The sequence below is a fragment of the Melitaea cinxia genome, chromosome 1 (genome assembly GCF_905220565.1).
Source record: "Melitaea cinxia chromosome 1, ilMelCinx1.1, whole genome shotgun sequence".
NCBI classification, from domain to species: Eukaryota; Metazoa; Arthropoda; class Insecta; order Lepidoptera; family Nymphalidae; genus Melitaea; species Melitaea cinxia.
In genome coordinates, this window is record NC_059394.1 from 8928422 (window position 1) to 8949787 (window position 21366).

Sequence of the window (21366 nt, forward strand, 5' to 3'; positions counted from 1 at the left end):
TATAAAATATCTTCAACGATCTATACATCGGATGTGGACGGAGGAGCGATGATTCCACAAGAGGTTTATATGATTGTGAGCCATTTTAAAAAGCTCGGTGTTTTTCTAAGAGATACAATTTATAATTTTTTTATGGACTGTTATAATATATTTCTTTTTTTACAAATTAGCTATGTTGTAGCGTTTTATAGTATATATATTTTAATGGACTCTAGCTTAACGCATTCAAGCAAATTAACTATCTATTCAGATTGAACATATACTGTTGTACATGCTCAAAACTTCCATTCCTCTTCACTACATATTATTAAGCTATTTATAATGTATTAAACCAAGAAAACGATTTTCAAAATATGTTTATATAAGCAAACAAGTCAGTAACTAAACAAAGTTATAACTAAATAAATAAAAATATAAGTTTCATTATAGTTATTACGTAGAGTCATATTTTAATGTATTTTCCAAGGCATTGTTTTTCGGTCACAAGAAGATAAAAGAATTACGTCTGTTCTTGTTTCACGATTTTTCCTCTTTGCTAAATGAATACTTTTGTTTCTTTTTAATATCCACGCTGTAGTGCAGTGCGGATGTTTGAAAAGCCGAGTTCCGACACGCTAAGCGATGTTGATCGTAACAACTATTACTCTAAGTTATTCCTGTAATAAAGTTTAAAAAAAATATCTTATGAAAAGTAAATAAAATTAAAACAAAATGTTGAACTAAAAAAAAATCCAGTACTTAAGTATAATAGTATCATAAAATAAATCTCAGTATCAGTAGTATTAAATTAATGAATTTAAATATTAATTATTTCTGCTTTGCTCAACTGAAGATTCTCGAAAGCTCATAAATCATATTTTCGTTTACCATCTAAAACTAAATATTATTTTATAAATATATATTATTTTATAATATATATTTTATTTAACTTTCTTTTATTCCTATAGCATAGAACTATATAACGTCTAAGAATGTATTCAATAAAAAAAACCTCAAAAATATTGATAAATTGGCTCGAACTATAATATGTTTATTTTTAACAGACTTCAAAAAAGGAGGAAGTTAGTATTATATATATTACGTATGTTCGGGAATAACATCATCGTTTATGAACCGATTTTGATAATTCTTTTTTGTTGGAAAGGAGATATCCCAAGTGTGGTACCATGATAAGGCAACCAGGATCTGATGATGGAATCCCGGAGAAATCGTGGGAAACCCTCGAAAATCGTAGTGATGACTAGTGCGTTTGGTAATTTTTTTATCGTTATTTTTTTTTTTCGTCTGCTTACGTTTTATTACTTGTCGATGTAATTTTGTCGGTTTTTTCGTTTGCGAGCAAACACAAATATTATTGTTGCACCCGAAGCGGATCTCTAAAAACGAGAGGTAATTACGAATAACGAGCAGCGCGGGAGGCAATAGGTGCGTATATTTTATCGGATTACACGCACGTTATCAACGCTAGCCGTACACGTTCCGACCCGGGCTTGTCGATGGTTAATTAACTGGTAACATAAAGCTAACGAAATAATTTTATCATAATCAGTGTAGGCCTATTTACTGCATTATATGCTACAGAGACTTAAGGAAAGTTCATTAAATATATAATTACATTCTGTATTTTTTTAAATATAACCTACTTATTAGTTTTCTGATATTACGTATGACACTAACAAATATAGTATACAAAGTTCTCGTCTCACGGTGTTTATTGTTGCATTTTTAGGAAACGGGTCGATAATTTTTATAATTTTTTTTAGAAATATATAATTTGTAATATATGAAATTAGATCGTAAAGTATAGGTACTAGATGATAAAGGTATCTCTATCCATATTTTCTTCTGTTTAAACTTAGCAATTTCGCAATACTTAACGTGTTTTGTTTAAAAGTCAGAAAATAATTTTAAAAAGTTTTTTTTTGTTTTTGCTGACCCAGGGGAAATCTCTGAATTCACCACGGCCCAGGGTTGCCGCCTGATGTGTCGGACTCGCACCGACCGAAACCTCTGGGTTGCTACGACACGCCTGGGAGGAACCAAGGGGACGTTATTGAACTTCCGCGATCCCGCCAGTGTTTGACCTTATAGGTCCGTCGCAGTTAGCAATACTCCTGAGAGACTTCCTTGAACACTAAGGTCACCTCCCTCCTTGGGACCGTGCAATGCGGACGATAGTTCCCCCGATCAATTGTCCGCCGGTCCCGACGAGTGGGGGGATCCCTCGCAAAACCGCGACATCGCCGCGCTGCACCTCCAACGGTGCAATCTCTCCGCGCTGCTCTAATGGACCAAGTGCCGACACCCATCTGGGTAAACTATCCCCGGTCGGAGGCCTGAGCGGTGGCAACATAAAATTGCCTCCAGCTACATGTACACACGGTCACCACAGCCAGCGGCATTTAAAGAACTGTCGCTGGCCATCCCGGGCACGGCCAGGTCTTGATCGACTTTGAGACCGCGGTGGTCATATCCGCGAACTACAATCTTAGAGCCCTGATGCGCTTTCGCACCCTCACTTAAAAATACCCCCAGTTCAGAGTCCAGAGTAGACTCGTCGAGAACAGAGAAGTTCCTGGCCATATAGGCCAGAGAATTACCCGGAGTGCATCCTCCCCAGTCAGTTGTTAGCCGCGATGGGCAGCAGTTCCACAGTTGCGCCACCCTAATGCCTAGGGCACACCACGAGGATGTCACTAACAGTTGGCACCCTTTGTTAGTTTGTCTCTTTGACATCTGATAGACAACTTATTTCATATTTCTTGTAGCCTCCCTTTTTTTCTTTACTCAATTTTTTTGCATTATAAGTCGACAACAAAATGTATTTATAATAACTGAAAATACATTTTTTTAGTACCGACTTTAGTCTTTCTCATCTTGTACCAATGCACGTTGGCGGAGGCTTTAAAAGTGCCGGCGGCAATGCTTTGTAACAGAAGTATTTTCTTTAAACAAGTTAAATTCACGTCAAACATTTGTACAAGTATTTTACTTTTATTTAAAAATAAATTTTATTTTTATTCAACTAAGGGATTTTATATTTTTAGTTTTTGAACTCAGTATTTCTAAATATTTTTAAAAATATCACTATATACGGTAAGAGATATGAATAGCACATTTTATATTATTCTTACTATTAAATTAAAATTTACATTCTTTTTATCTTTGTCAATTATTACTATATCTAAAACTAACGTAACTACGTAAGTACCCAAATGCGTTCTTTGGGTATCAGTTTTTAAAAATTAATACGAAAGTTATTTTAAAAAAATTAATTTGCTTTAATAATTATATTTTATAAACGTTGTTATATTATCAATATTTTGAATACAAAATTTAAACACCCTAAGCGGTGCTAGCCGCTGACACAGCCCGCTCTGACTAATGCCTCACATTAATATCCCCCGTAATTAATTGTTTGCATGTCCGCGAAAGATCTGCCGTCGGAAATATCCCACTTTAAAATAAATTAACGAACCAACAACATTCCATGCATTTGACCAGGAATGCTTTAATAGCTTCAATTCGGTTGTAGCGAATTCTTTTGTCTTTGAACTTTTTAATGCGCAAAGCACTATAGAATTTTATTTCAAAATTATTAAAAATAAAGCAATATTTTTAAAGCATTTACTTATAAAACTACATATTTTTAATAAAAAATAATAATAAGTCTAAGAGCAGAACTAGACGTTATCTTCACCAATCTGCTTAATGGATAATAATTAAATAATTATCTTTAGTATGTTAAAAACAAATCGCAAAAGGGTTAACTGGAAAATTCTGGCCAAGCTATATATATATTCATACTTTTTGATTAAACCAAAAAATTGTAACCCTAAAGAGTTAAAATTTTCTATAGCGAATTACAAAATTTAGTTCCATACTTCATATATAATTTTCTTCCTTAATTTCTTAAAAATGTCTGTATTATTTTTGTGTTATAAGCTTATATATTTTCATTAACGTTCTTTAGATGTATATAAAAAATATTATATGACCTTAAGTAGCCTTCAAAACAAAGTAAAAAAAAATGTTAAGCGGCTTAAAACAAAATACTTCAGTTTGTAAAACAGGAGCAAGGTAATTTTGTCCACTCGATGTTGATGCTCGCCCTCTGGAAGTGCCCTCGAGCGGGATAGCTCGTAAAATATACGACACTCCAATATATATGGGTGAAAGCAGCCCGTTTATGCCCACTTAGAAAAAATGTTGGCTTAATTCAGCACGTCGTTACCCTCCTATCCTCATAAATATAAGCGAGCGATTCATGCGGTTTTTCTCACAAAATACTCAGTAAAATAAAGATATGCTACTCGTGCTGAAATTAGCTATTAAATCCTTAAAATATTGTATACGATAATTTTTTAATATTTAAATAGTTGAGTATGTTTTCTTTCTGGTGCAGTGGTAATGAAAGTTCAATTAACACCAAAAGACACGATTTAGATATTTACTCCGAGCGAATATTTGTATTTGCGCAAATATTCTTTTTTTTTATAGTAAATTATTCACAAGTTTACATTAAAGCAACGTAGTAGACAAGGTTCTTGTATAGGAGAGGCAAATATTTTGCCTGTAGTTGAATATTTACATCCTAATGTTCTCCATAGGCCTCTTTCCATCTAGAGGAAAGATTGGAGCTTAATCCACTCCACTGCTGTACTTCAGCTTGGCCGCTATCTAGTTTAATAAGTTATAATTAGTTTTATTTAATTATTATTTTTATACAACTGGATTGACAAACAAACAGACGGACTCACGCGATGATAAGCGATTACCGTAGGGTGTAGACATCTGTAACACTAGAAAACTAAAAAAATAATTTGAACACATAATTTTCTTTAAATAATTATACCTGAGTAACAAAAAATAACTCTATGTATAATATATTTACCTATATTTTGAAAAGAAACTAGAAAGATAGTGTCAGTTATAATAAAACATATAGTTTGACAACGATTGTGAATTCAACGCACGTCATCGATTTCCTATCCGGCAAGCAATCTGGACAACAGAAGAAAAAAATGGCCTCGAAATTCTATAACAAAGCATGCCGCTAAAAATACTACGAAAACCTTTGTACACAAATGTTGGGATTATAAATATTATTTTTAAATAAATTAATTATTGCAATCATCACAAAACAAACAGTAATATAATTTGACCTGTGTATTTTAATTAAAAAATAAATGTTTATTCAACCGAAACACAAATTCAAACAAATAATAAAAGAGAAAAAGAGATCAATATTAACAAACAAATAATAAACCATGGGCACTCACAATAAAATAGGCATTGGTCATTGAACAAACCGACGATTCCGCAAAACTCGACCTCATACAAGTACTTATGAATTAATTTTAGCGGAAATTCTAAACAACGGTATCCCGAGTTCCCATTGGTATTTCAACAAAGACTGAAGTTGTAGAGGTATTCGAAATTGTTTACAAAATTCAATCCTAAAGCTACGAGCCAGATTAAATCTAATTTCAACTTGAAGGTAAGTCTGAAATAAGTCTTCATAAAACCGGAACCCTTTGATTTAACCCTCCCAAAAGTTAAGCATGCTGATTGCCAGAAAGTTAGTCGCACTTGTTTTCGTCCTATCTTTTTTCATCCTAGAAAAAACAAATCGAAAACAGGCCAGTAAGTAATGGCTTAAAAGTGACTTCCGTGATCAAGCGAGATCCCGAGAAGTTGTCGCGAGACGAACTACTAAAGACGCATTCGATTAAGAATAAAGTTTTCTCATTTCGTTTTATTCACTTTGATATTCTTCTTGACAGGTACAAATTTGAAACAATAATTACTTTTGAAGATATAATCTCATTATTATTTAATATTAATATTATTACAGATATTAAAATTTAATGAAAAATATGAAAATATATATATCATAAAATTATGTGGTGTCATGGGACACCAGGTAGGAACGAAGTTCCTTCGGATAGTATAGAAGCAACACAATTTGAAAAAAAATGTTGAATTTTATATATATTTTCTAGTTCTTGATTTCTTTTTTTTTTTTAATTTTGTTGATTCGTTTTTAATTAATATATAAAAGTATTTAGGGAATTTAGTATTGTAGAAAATAACAAATACCGTAAAATAAGATAAATCAAACAAAATAATATTAATTTAAACTATTAAGTGAAATGAAAAAAAATATATAGCTTTATTTATTATTGTCGACAGTATTTTTATACTGTCGACACTTACATAAATAATTTTAAAACAAGTTTACTAGTAATATTTTAGTTTTACAAACGTCATATTATACAGTCGTGTGACTGATATTAGGTCACTTCCGTTATATATTTTTCTTACGGTTTTAGTATCACATTTTTTTCAGTTCGCTCGCCCAGCCAAATGTCAAGCCTGCCGTAAGGAACTTCGTTCCAAAAATGAAAATTATATTTAAAACTTGACGTAAATTTTCTTATGGTAAAATTAAAATCAGTAAAATACTATTAATTTAAGATAAAATAATCTAGTATTTATATATTCACTCGATAATTTAACGAACGAAATATTATACAATAAGGAAGGTCTAAATAGGAGTCAGGGAGCGTTCATTTTTGTAACGCTTCATTTGCAACAGAACTTTTAACTTGTTTAAGTAACGTTCGAACTCGGAATTTCCTCAAAACGAATACTTAGTAAGCAGCCCCCGGATAAAGTTTCAAAAAATTGTAAGTTTTTTTTTCAAACACTATTTTTATGTCTTAGGTATTTATTTATTAATTTTTACCCTATATTCACCTAACATTTTTTTTTTTTTTTTGATAATATTTAGTTTTGACAAAAAATAAATTCACTCAAAAAGAAGAACGAAATCATAGCAACAACTTAAAAAAAATTAATAGCAAGTTAGTATACACTGGTGTCCTATATAGGTTGATCGAGTCCCAACTACGTTCCGTTACTCATCTGTATTTTGGATATTTTTTTTTATTTGGCTCCCTACCCGATTTATAAAAATAAGATAGACTCTTACTCTTCTAGAAAATAAAGAATAAGCTTTTAAAATGTGCCTGTTTTAGCCCCCAATCAATAACGAAACAGACAAAACATGAAGATATATCACATTTTTTTAACATAGATTCATCGTTTCAACGTAACACGAGATCAAGACTATTCAAAATAGTTAATTTTGTGGCGTATCCACATATTTATATATTGTATTTTGAATTCTTCTTTATAATTTATGTTTTACAATTTATTAATTATATTTTATATTTTACTACGTGCACGTTGTTTTGGAATTATATTGTATATTTGGCTGTATGAACATTGTTTTTATACTATTATTATTATTCTTTTATAAAGAATCGGTGGAGATAGCAAAGATCTTATCATTACTTCAACCAAAAATTCAATTGCCAATGCATCTCTTCTTTACATATTAACATATAAAAATTACTTGTAATATTTTTACCGTACAAAATTGTGAGTTATTGTTTTTACTAAAAAAATAAGTAGGTTTTACTACCACTGTTACTAGCATTGAGAGTGGAAATACTCTTTTTAATTTCATGAAGATACATTTAAGATCGTCGATATTTTAATACAAGTTATTTGCTTCAAATTAATTCTTATTTATAGTTCAATTTGTCAAATATATTCAATTATAGTCAAATTTTTGCTTTAATTTAAATAATCTGGGTAAGGCTTTAGATTAAGAACCGTCGAATTATCTAAGCTCAAAATTTGACCGTTGATCGGCATAATTTCGTTACAAAAAAAAAAAACTCTAACCTATCTAACTTCTAAATAACGATAATCTAAAGCCTAGCCATAATCTGTGTATTGTTTATGTAATATTTACTAATATTTCTAATAGAATCAACTAAACACCAAACGAACGAATCGAGAAGCAGAATCCAATTGTTAATATATTGGATAAAAAGCCAATGTAATAAAACCTACTTTCAAAGTGAATGAGTTTAGATAATGGATGAATGTTTTTATTGCTATTTTAACAAGATGAGATATATCGAGCAGGGAATTGTATTCGGAAACGGAAAGAAGTCAGCAACGAATATCAGACATGGTATTGTGACGCCTGCTGTTTTACGGATACTAAAATTGATAACATCCGTCAAAAATATTTATTGATATAAATAAAAGTGAATCGCTGAAATGTAAGTACAGTTATGCAACTGCCGGATGACTAACTGTATTAAATTGCATAAGAATTGTTTTGTATTCGTTATTGTAAGGACAGGACTAAAGGGAAAAAAAAATAACATATTCATGAGAAAAAAGGTTATCTTTGTTTTGTTTTTTTTTTTTTGTTTTACTCTGAGTTTTGTTTATTTTTTTAATCATCATGTTTTTTAATCATTATTTCATTTTCCATACATGACATCTTATATTTACATAAGCGAAAGGTTTAATAGATATTCATGAAACAAGTTAAATTGAGGTTTTTTTTTTCATTATAAAACTTAAATTTTTAACTGTGTATTCCAATATAGTAGTACAGTAAAGGTATCAGTTGCGTCGAAAGCTAATCTAGTGTTGCGGTCTGGCAGTGGTTACACATTATTAAGTTTTGTTATTGGTCGATTGGAAAGGATTTTGTTTATTTTTTCTGTGTTTTTCACCACGCGTATTAAATGTTTTTCTCCTCTAAATAAACATGTTGGTACTATATGATGACATTTCGACAAAAATATCATGTTCTATTAAAATTAATTAAGAAAACGACAGCATATTAATGTATAACTTTGATACAACATAAGAGTCTAACAGGAAATAAAACAGAAAAATAGGTGATATTTTGTTTCCAATGGTCTTAAATAGACATCTTTTTCATACTTTACCTCGTGAAAATGGATGCTTAGATCTGAATAATATTAAATTGTTAAGACAAATATCATTGCTTGTTTTTTAATAATGAAAACGACGAAAAATTGTATCTTTGTATGTTTTCGTAATTTTTATAGACGATTTAAGTCTAATATTAAAAATATTATTACATACAGATATATTGATCAAAACAATTCACGACAAACATACCTTACATACAAAATATCAACCAATAACCCCAAAGCATTACAATGCTTAGGTTCTTATCTTTACTATTTCACTAAGTTTTAGCCAAGTTCGCAAAATCCATTCTAGCTCTCGAGCTCTACATCCCACTTAGTTTAATATTCAATATATAATGCAGACACTATTCAAGTCTACATTACTATTTGCACTAATATTATGAAATTAACAACTTGACTTCTCAATTAACTTAATAAAATGAAAAATTATTAAATTCTCAATTTAGAAATATATATACAAACGTATATAGAAACGTGAAAAAATCGTGATTAAAGCATAACTTACTTTTAATCCCAAAATCGCACATGTTGGGACTTGTCTGGGCAGAGCTACGTTGCCAATTGTTTTATAAGTAAAACAATCTGCTACTGCAATGTGAATTACCTATTGTAGTGCTAATATAAAAAAGATAAAACGACTACTCATATTTCAATTTTAAAAATATAAGGAACACAAAAATAACGTGACGCATATTACTAAAAATTACGTGAAACCACGTACATTTTATCCTGGTATGATGTACAAAGAAAGAAAATATATAAATAGAAGATAGTACCTACATAAGGTAATCATTTTCTAGTGTTCCGCCCGCGACTTCGTCCGCGTGGATCGTGAAAATCGTTATAGCATACAGCCTATATCACTCATGGTTAGCGTAGCATTCTGAATTTTTAAAATCGGTTCATCCATTACAAACAAACGTAAAATTAAATCTTTCTTTTTCGTAGTATAAGTACTGATGTAGGGCTCAAAAAAACTTTTCTCATGTATTCTTTATTTTCAAAAAAATATTTCTATTGTATAATTTTTTTTTTTGGAATTTCAAAGTGTAAAAGGTCAAAGCCTAATAGATTTAATTATTACACACCACATATAAAATTATATATTATAACGAGTGTAACGTATGAGGCGTTAAAAAAAGCAATCAATCTCCGCTACAAACAATACTTCTCTATGCACGCGGGAGCTATAAAATTACCCATTGTCGTTGCACTCACACGTAAAGCAGACATTAAACTGAAAGCGATTTTCAAAAGCCCAAGCGACGTAAGAAGTATGGCAATAGAAACCTACCCTCGTTCGAATTTCTGCTTGCTTTCATGCCCAACTATAAATGCTTGTGTTTATAACCACCGTCTGGTATTGAAATGCGTAGATTTGTATTTTTTTTTTTTTACAAAATCATAAGAAAACAAAATATGCTAAACACTTCTTATTGAATCAAACAACCTATTTTTTAAAGATGACAAAGTATGGTTAAATTCTAATATCACAAAAATATTAACAGATAGTAAACTGCCTACCGCTACGAAAGTTTATTAGCAGTGGTTTACTGTATATACCTACGTTTGTTTTTAATTTTTAAAATAGTAAAAAATGTTAGAAACTTTTTCATCTACCATTTAAAAACTAAATATGTTTTCATGGTCCGAATTGGATACGGCTTACTTTTATTAAAACCGGTCAAATAAATGCTGGGATATAGATTTAATCTACGGAAAAGAAGTTTTAACTAAATATGGCAGTGCACAAAGTATCCTGCTCAAAACCTGGAGCAGCCCGACTGGGGAAGTGCCTCGACCTTACAGAACAATACAGCTAAATAACACTGCACTTAAGCAGTGTTCTGTTCTTGTGGTGAATAAGGTGACCATTGCAGGTGTCTATAAGCTACGGTAATCGCTTACCATCAGGTGAGCCGTACGCTTGTTTTGCTGACCTAGTTGTATAACAAAAAAGCTTTTGAAAATGTTTTTTCGTTACAAACCCGATCCATAACCATCTTTAGTACGTTCAATTTTTATGAATAAGTAGAAGAAAAAACTTCCTCATTTTAATAAAGAGGCCATTCTTGCACCTTCACGAGATAATCCATAGCGATTATAGCGTGTTATTTTATACGCGATCCGTCGACCCTGCAGATAGATGGAGCAATCAGTCGGACCCTGTCGAGACCCATGCTGACGTAGATTTTGCAAAGTCCCTTCGAAGACAATTTATGGATCACACGCTGTAAATCTACTCGCTCTGTTTACGAAATACGCGTAGATAATGCATGATATCAGCTTCATTGATATATTTCAATATATTAACTTCGAACGGTAAAACAATGGAATAGGTTCAATAAGGCACGGATAATATACGAAGAAGACAAATGAAAGGAGAATTAATGCCGAGCGTGAAGGGGATGATGATTGCCTCACCTGTCACCGCGGAGCTGATTTAAAGCCGCGCTCCTAATAAAATAAGCTGCCTAGTAAGTAATGCCCGTAGTAGAAATAGAGATGTACAGATATGCGTCGATATAATTTCATGTTAATGAAAAAATAAATCATTGTCATTATTTAATAATAATAATAATTTAAATATTAAAGAAAATATAAAGTTGATTATTGTTCCAAAATGTTACACAATCAGGTTAATTCTTATACGTCAAAACAACAAAAATGAACTCGTAAAAGATTCGTGAACAGAATATTAATTATGAATTGAAGTCTAAAATAATAATAAAAAAATATCGGTACAATTCTCAAATTCCCGTCACTATCCCCTCGCCCGAGATCAAGTGCGTCGACAGTTTTCACCCTGTTTGGGGTGCGTTTTTACGGGATCCACTCACGGTCGACCCTTCAACGACAACAAACATTAGCTTGGTTAAAACATGCTCACTTGGTTGTAGAGCTTTACAACGATTTTCGGCCTTGTTCAAACATACGTCATACCAATCTATTTCCTCACTTTGTGTTGTGGATAGTTAGTGAATAAACAGAATTGTTTTTATTAAATCCATTTTAAAAGAATTTAACAAATATATTAAACACATACCTTTACAAGATACATTATACTTACATATAACCTTAAAATGGTTTATAACTTTTCTTACCTATATATATAAATATACACATCTGTTTCTCTGGTCTGTCTGTGTTCCTAAGATAAACAAATTAATTCTTGCTCTATAGGTAACAACCGACAGTTAAAGATAAATATTTTTGATAAATATACATAGAAATAATAAATACAAATATTACCCCCAGACTCAGGCGGGAATCGAACCCCCAACCCGCGAAGCAGAAAGCAGGACTAAGCGACTACAACTGCGTCAACGGGCTAGTTGAATTATATTTAAAACAAAGTACTTTAACTTTTATTTAAATAGCTCCTAAGACAGTTAACATCGCATACAATCGCTAACGATAATTAAAAAATCTTTTAAATGTATAATTATGATATTTTTATTTCAAGTGACTCAACGCTCTGTTTCACACATTCACTGTCTCTTCGTTTTTCTTATTTAAAAAAAAGCTTCTTTACGCACGCTTGATTTGTGGAGTAAGTCGGTGAATGCGTAACGAGAGCGTTACGAAAAGTGTGATCGGGCGAGGCGAACGGAAGTTGAGAGGAAGATATAAGTTAGATAGCGCTAAAGAATTTTTACTTCAGTCTTGTGGCCTAAAGGACACTCGAGCAGAGTTACATAACTATCAAGTCCGATGTGCACAAAGCTGATTTTCATTATCATAGCAACAGTGACACGCTCGGTGTCATAGCCTTCGACTTTTATAGCCATGATCTCATTTACTCCTGTGATACATAGAATAATATTTTAGCGTCTATAACCTAGCTCGTCATACAAGCTTTATACCGTTTATAATATAAAAAGATTTCTTTTAAAGTTGAAACAGAAGTACAAGTTGTAACGTTGTGCTGGAACGTTACTCTAATAAATAAGATCTTGTAGTAAAAGTTAAGTTTTTTCACTTTATTTTTATCATGCTTCTACTTGTAGCGCCATCTATCGGCAATTTTTCAACACTTCGTGACTATAGGTGTTTCATATCGGCGTTTTTTCTCTAACGGACTTTATAGATGCCGCTGATGTTTTTTGGTAATTATTGATCCTTCTTTAATAAAATCAATTTAATTGTAATTAGAAATTCTAAATTTAATATTCCTGTCTACTCCTTAAATTATAAAATAATTTAATATCTATAGATAGGCACGGTTATGTAAAGGAAAGTACGAAAATTTATTTACACGAACGCTGAATAAACAGAAGGTATAATTTGTAAACATAAAAATTTTCTTTAAATTATATTGTAATTTGTATCTGAATCAGCAAATGGAAACGAAAGAATATCGTAAAATATCGTCGCTCCGGTAAATGCCGTCGTAGCAACGTTATTTATACGGCGCTTTTGAAACGGTCCCGCTTTTAACGGCACTTTTAAGTGCTACCCGTGGCCGGCCAGGATTGTTGATCGTTGTTACACACGTTCCCATTTAAGAGCGTTCAGCGTTTTTTGTCTTTTAATTACTTTTCGTCTTAAAAATCAACTGCAAAACTATAAAATACAATCTAAGTCAAAGTACTATACGAACAACATGAAAACTATATCAATCATGTGTATATATAACTTTTGATAACCGTATGTACATATATCGTGCAATGGCAGACGAATTTAATTAATTTCATTTCCTGTAATAATAAAATGATCCTTAGAATTTTCGCTAATAAATAAAGAAAGGTTACGTTATAATAAATGATCTAATGTTTATTTGAAACCCCACAAAGAAAATAATCTATACTAATATTATAAAGCTGAAGGGTTTGTTTGTTTGAACGCGCTATATCAGGAACTACTGGTCCGATTTGAAACATTCCTTCAGTGTCAGATAGCCCATTTATAGAGAAAGGCTATTTTCGTCACGCTAAGACCAATAGAAGTGGAGTACCAATGAAGAATGTTTCAAAATCGGGTTTTTTTTCCTTTTGAGACCTTCCGTTGCAGTTTCGCATAAATCATGTATGACATAATTGTTCCTCTTCCACCCGGACGAAGTCGCTGGCAGAAGCTAGTCGAGGTATAAAAAGTTACAACACCTACGCACATAAAACTGACAGACAATTTCACAGAATATGACTGAATGCATGAGAAGCCATCAGTTCCGTTTGTTGTCATAAACTGTTAGTAACGATCGTTTTATTCTAGTGATTCAAGTAGTCACTTAAACGCTAGCGGTTGTGGGTTCCATTCCCACTCCTGGCAGATATTTGAATTAATACAACTATTTCGTTGTGGTCTAGGTGTGTGTTTTTATGGATCTCCTCGGAAAGCACATAAAGCTCTCAAATATAGATCGTTGCTCGTGTTACGGAATCAATCCGCCAATCTGCAGTGGAGCATCGTGGTAGGTTAAGCTAACCTTTTCCTACCCGCAGAAAGAGACCTAAGCCCAGCAGTGGGATATTACAGGCTGAAAAAAATCATCCAGCAATCAACGATCTGCAGCAGAACAGCACTTGTGCACCAATCTATCTAAGTGAAGTGGTGACATAGACTGTTTTACTTTCGTTTAATTCAAGTTGACAAAATGTTAAGTTTCGCATCAATATTTTTAACAATAGTATCAATTGACTTTATTATTACGATTGTTACCGTAATAACTCGTATTAACAGCTAAAATCCACTAACTAGTTCTAAATAAATTAGTAGTAGATAAAAGAAACTGACGTAGTTACACTCTCACTATCAATATAAAGATAACTCACATTTTCAGTTGCAGAAAAAATTGTTATGTAACTGTCGTCAGAACATTAATTGCCTCTCTAATAAAGCATAAATTTTCCACAACAATAAATAAGTCAGTACTTAGAAGTCAAACTATTTATAAGTGGTCATTATATCGCTGCTCTTTAAAGTTGGCTTAGACTCCACTTTACATGCGGTAAAAACAACTCAAGATCTTTATTTAATTACGTTGTGAGCAAATTTCTGATAAACACAATAATTATGATATTATTATTTACTTACCTTAAAAGTTATTTTTATGTAGGTAGTATTTTACGTATATGTTTAAAAAATTAGATTATATTATTTTAAACATAAAAAAGTTAATGTAAGTTCAAGGCAGAGAACTATACAAATTAATGCTTGAATACAATATACTTACCTAATGTATAAATACGTAAAATATTCTTAACTGAAAATTACACAAACTTTAATTGTAGTTTGGCAAATTCGTTAATTTATTCCTTAACTTCAATTAAGATGTAAACTTATACTAGATACCTCAGACAACTAACTACACGTCTTTTTGCTTTTAAGTACCCTCGTTCTCGTTCATTCAATTTAGAACTGTAATTCATTTCTAAAGTTAAATAAACCAAATTTAGAAAAACACAAAAGACAAAAAGAAAACAACGGAAAATAAAGTTAACTTTGAGGTTTCATATTTCGACGAAAACATACGAATGTGTGTAACATATGTGCAGCACAAGACGTCGGACGTTGGCACTTCGGTCCTTACTTCTACCCATGTCCAACAAACTCGTTAAAAGTTGGTGAAACAACGAAAGCACCGTTTCTTGTAGACACTTGCGACTCCAGACGCTAAGTAGAAAAGTGTAACATGACAATAATATGAAACATTTTGTTACCAGACAAAACTTTTTGATATTTAAGATGAGTACGTGAGTGTACGTACGATTCCAAAACTTGAACTTTTCAATATTCTCAGTTACTAGTTTAATGAAAGGGACGGAACTTACTTTGACGCGATGGCAATTTCCTTGGATTGCTTTATATATTATTCCTTACTACAGTAGTTAAATATTTGATATCATTGGAACTTTAAAATAAATATATACATTTTAGTATTTTTTTTAATTAACCCGATTCAGCCTGTAACATCCCACTGCTGGGCATAGGTCTCTTTCTGCATATTAGAGAATGAAAAGGATCGGAATTTAATCCACCACTCTGCTCTACTGCGGGATGGTTGATACCTTTGCTACCATGAGTAACGATCGCTATCAGGTATCTATGATAACAACCGGGATCGACAGCTTAGCGTGCTCTCCGAGGCAAGGTGGGGAGACTTAGACAGTACATACAACCAGACTGGAATGAAATACTTATACAAATACAAACATCCATCCTGAGCGGAATGACCGCAATGACCGGTGTGTGAAAGCCCACATGGTGTACGCGCCACTACACTAGAGTGTTGTTTTAAATTAAACAAGATTATATTAAGTTTCTTGACATTGTCGATTCTCCGTAATACATATTCAGCCTTTTTAGTTACTGTTTATATTGTATTTACATAAAAAAACATTTTTCATTTGAAAGACAATAACGACAATATAAAGACTTTTCAGTGAACAATGCCGGTTCAGTCGAGGAGTCAGAAAAATTATAAATATCCGGGGGCTCGCTAACTGCCTCAGTATTCCGTTAAGAGGATTCCCAAAGCTGTAAATTGTGTGCGCGAAATATTTACGAGGCAAGCCTTTGCAGCATTACAGCGACTGTGCAAATATTGCGCAACGCGTGAGTTGCAAAAATTCAACTTGACAATTAACTGTTGCACACATTTGCATTAATGCATAACATTAGTTAACATTTAAAATACTATAACAAAGGTACCTTTGCAATCTACCGTAGGCTATCTGTAACATACAATTATAGGCACAATAAATTTTTACGTACCCTTGTTGCATGTCATTGTTCTCACTTCGCGTACCTACTAACCGTTACTTCGTTCGCTTCGTGTAATTTTAGTTTTACACTGCACAATTTGTATGACTTAAATCTTAATGCGCACTAGAGCAAATAAACACTTAGACTCGAATATAAAATATAATTACTGTACATTACAAAACGCATCAAAATTTTCACCAATCTATGAATTGTAAGTAAAGAAAAACAATTACTTATTCAATACCAAATTTGTGGATAGAGTGCAGTGAACTACATATTTCAGTTGTATTTTCTTTCGAAGACCAAGTAGCAAAAAGGGAAACAAAAAGTATGGGATAACCGCCAAGCGTAAATAAATTCTTCGAATTTGTGGCGTAGGGAAACCATGGAAATCGCAGTTAGGCAGTCCGGCAGTACTGAAATACATGGCAAAATTACAAAAAGAGTCAAACTACGCTTTTTATCGATCGAATGAAAAAATGATATTATCTTCTCTACAAATAGAGGTCAACATAAAACAATAAAGATATGAAGACAATGTAATGTTACAAATATCCTTAAATATAGTTAAAAGAGACGAATTTTAATTTTAATATGTAAAAATGATTGATTGAAAATACTTTCTTCTTTTCTTATTTTCGTCATTTTTGTTTTAATTTGAACGAATCTAATATATGAGCGTCTATTCGTTAGTATTTTTTTTAAGTAATGTTCAATTTTATTTTACAATAGCTACACACTGTTTGTATTTAAATATTATTTTTTCCTTATTACACATACCTACCTACTTACAACATAACATTTTCTCCCTTTACTTATTTTTTATTTTATTTTTTCGAATATGATTATAGTAAAATGTAGATAAATAAGAAATATTTTAATAAATATAGAAACGTGATATCAAATACGGATATTTTTATTATTTGCACGTTGTTGGGAAACGGGCACAAAAAAAGTTTTCGTAAACCATACAGTAAAGCGCGTATATTCCACTGATAAAGAACATGGTTGGGAGTTTTATTTGAAATGCTATTCTACTGTGGTCAGGCGGAAATTTATTTAAAATGGTAAACATGCTTTCACATTATAAATAATAAATAAATAACTATACATTATACATACGGTCGTCTGTTCCTAAGGTAAACAACTTAATGTCTCTTTCAACATAGTGTTATAGGTAACAGTCGACTGGTATTGCTACATTTTTTTTTTTCGATAAACATACTTATAAATAATACTTATACTACACCCAGACTTGGGGTGGGAATGGAACCTACAGACTACAACCCCCGGAGCAGAAAGCAGGCTAACCACAAACTGCGCCAACGGGCAATTATATAGATCATTTACCGTCAAAAACTATTAGACAAGATACTGCGAAGTTAATATAAATTAAAAGATTTAAATTAACTAATCAACAATATTCTTTTCATTCTAACGAAATGAGACTGTAACAGATAACCTTCGTTAGCAGTCTCGAATGTATTAATATTTAATGACTTTGAAGATAATCAACTATTTTCAACGACTCTCTTCCAACAGAAGTACAAGAGCTATAGCATTTTTATACAAACTTTTTATATAAGAACGTTTAATATGTTATTACTTAGAGGTCATGCGGTTTCATTTTGGGTATTATTTATGAGTCAATATATGAGTAGTGTGATGTTTTGTATGCGTATAGTCTGTAACCTTAAACCAGAGATTTACAACACAATCAAACGAACAATATTTTCCATTTCGGATTATTATGGATAAAATAGTCTCATGCTGGCATCATCACTTCAGCCTATCGCAGTCCACTGCTAGACATAGGCCTTCCCAATTTTCTCAATCGTCATCCAGCCTCCACCGGCGTCCATCCAGCAGGGCGAAGGACGTCCCACACTGCGTATACCAGCATGCGGTCTCCACTCCAGGACACGCCTGCTCCAGCAGCCATTGGTCCAGCAACACAGGTGATTAGCCCACTGCTACTTCAACTTGCTAACTCTGTGGGATATGTACTTTCGCCCTATCGCGGATAACCTCATTTCCAATCCTATCTTTGTAAGGTACAAAAAAAAACCGTCAGCGTCGGACTACGTCCTAGTTTTACTATGCAGTCACAGGACTGTCGATTTGTAGTTTTTATGATAAATCGCCTGTGGTATTAATATAATTATAATGCATGTTAAACAAAAGCCATGGGCATTTTGAGCCCGTGGATATTAATGTTTAATTTCAAAAAAATCCTATCTTTGAAAGAGACATAAGCTAAGCAAAGCCCGTTCCATTGAACGTTGCGCGACTTTAAGCCTAAACGCGTTTAAATTACATTGCTGACTTCCACAACGTTGTTAGTGAGAGTCTTGTGGAGCAGAAAACCGAAGCCACCTTGGAAAAGCCCATCACCTTCACGGAAGTAGAACAAGTGCCCGGAGTCCATGACCAACGTGTTCTCGCCCCCTCTTCGGTCTTCAGACAATCCCAGTATGCTCCGCTCAATGTTACTTAATTCTACTTCAAGTTCGGTGAGGTCCTGTGCCGTAAGTACGTCCATTAAACGTCACCAGGCGTAGTGTTGGTTTGGCAAACTCTCCGCCCTACGGTTACCAGAATAGTAGGGGTATAGTGGAGCTACCGGAAAATGAGAGCCGAAATTGTTGACTCGTGTGTTTTGCCTATAGGCACCACACTGTTCAGTGTCACTGGCAGGTTGGTGACCACAGGCCTGGCTTTGTCACACCGAAGACGCTACTGCCCATCTTTGACCTGTGCATTTGAAAGCCAACAATTTGATGGTTATAGCAGTTGGATGGTTATACTTGCATATTAGTAATTAACTATAGAATAAAAAAGAATGTACTTAATGAAAAAGAAATAATGTATATGGTACATAGATACCTATTAATTTAGTAAAAAGCGGTTATTTTAATATTACAAACAGACGCTCCAATTTTATTTATTTGTATAGATAAATAATAAAAAATATATATATACAACCACTCTGGTGCAGTGGTGCGAGTAGTTGCCTGAAACAGCGAGGGTTTGCGGGTTCGATTTCTGCTCGGGATGGATATTTGTATTCGTACAAAAAATATTTCCTTACGGTTTGGATGTCGGTCCTTGTGGGTCTCCCCACCGTGCCTCGGAGAGCACGTTAAGTCATCGGTCCTAATTTTTATCATGAATACTTGATAGCGTTGGTTAATCATAGTAGAGAACATATCCGCCAACCCACAGTGGAGTAGCGTTGTGGATTAAGCTCCAATTCTTCTCCTACATGAAGAAAGAGGCCAGAGCGCATCAATGGGATGTTACAAGCTGAATGCGATAAAAAATAAATCCCACATATCCTATCAAAACCACGACCAAAACAAAAACAAAACAATCCGAGGCTCTAATAGATCATCATTTTAGATCAAAACATATATATAACTATTGATTACACAAAAATCATGTAAAAAGTATGGTTTGTATAAAGTTAATGATCATTTACATGTATTTAAAGATAATGATGAATGATGATAATGAATGACGATGATAATTCGTATTTTCACAAAAAAAAATTAAGTATCAGCCGACCTCTTTCGACTAAAACAATTTTAATTTAACTAATCTAAATTAGAAAGCAAATAGCTCTCTGGTGGACCATAATTTATTATTAAATCGGAAAATCTTTCTCCTCAAGCTAGCTGATTTCACAAACGAAAAAAAGACAGACTTCTATTCCCAGAACTAAAGTTTAGTGCTTTGGAACTGTAATGAGACCTGTCAATTTAGTGTTTTAAGATGTGATTTACGACAGAATTTACCTAAACGCTTAACTTGTCTTGGCAGAGACGGAACGATAGATATATTTAACTTCTTTGAGATAGATAGATACTTTGTACTAAAACTATTTTATTAAAATTTTAAAAATGACAAACATTTTCTTAATTTACGTATGTGCTTCTAATAAGGTCAGATTTAGTTTAGGTTCTGGGTTTGAAATTCTTGTTAGCTGCATGTTGACACGAAGGGACTAGTAAGTACAACTCATTGCTATTAGCGGCGTTAGTGGTGGGCGCGGTTGGGCGACTATCCAGCGCACCAGATATCTGGAGCATCGCAGACTCTGACTCTGAAAAGTCAGATCAGATGGCTGCTGTAAGAACAGTGGACAAATTTTGCCAAAGTGTATAGGCAAGTTGTACGAGTCGCAAATTCTACTCAGGATGATTCTATCCACTGATGATTTACGACAAATACAAATTATAGTTGACATTTTAGTTATTTTTATGTGCTAATGCTGGAACGATTAAAAACCGAAAAAACAATAGGTTGCCAAGAACAACGTTTGATTACAAAGAAAACAACAAGTGGGCAAAATGGTTGGTTTAGATCTATGCACACATATTACACTTTATTTAGCTAAATAATGAAATAAATAAAGTGTAGTAGATCGTGACAAGTGGGAAAAAATCGTGGAAGAGGCCAAGACCCACAAAGGGTTGTAGCGCCACTGGAAGTAAGCATGGAAACAATTTAACGTTCAGAGAACTTTTGACAAACTATAATTATAATCCAAATACGCAAAAAAGGTAAGTTCAATTATAATATATTTATAATATATACAAAGAAAAATTTGATTCAGTTATCACTCGCAAGGAAATCAATATAGAAATCCAAGCATTAGTGTTGGAGAACAACTTTCTCTGATAATACGGTCCGAAAATTTATCATCAGATAAAGAAGAAATCTGAAGAAGAGCGCTTCAAAGTATTTATTTCTGTCAATGAATGCACTGGTGAAAAACTGATTCAAACTATTATTGATATTTTAAATAAATACAGAATTA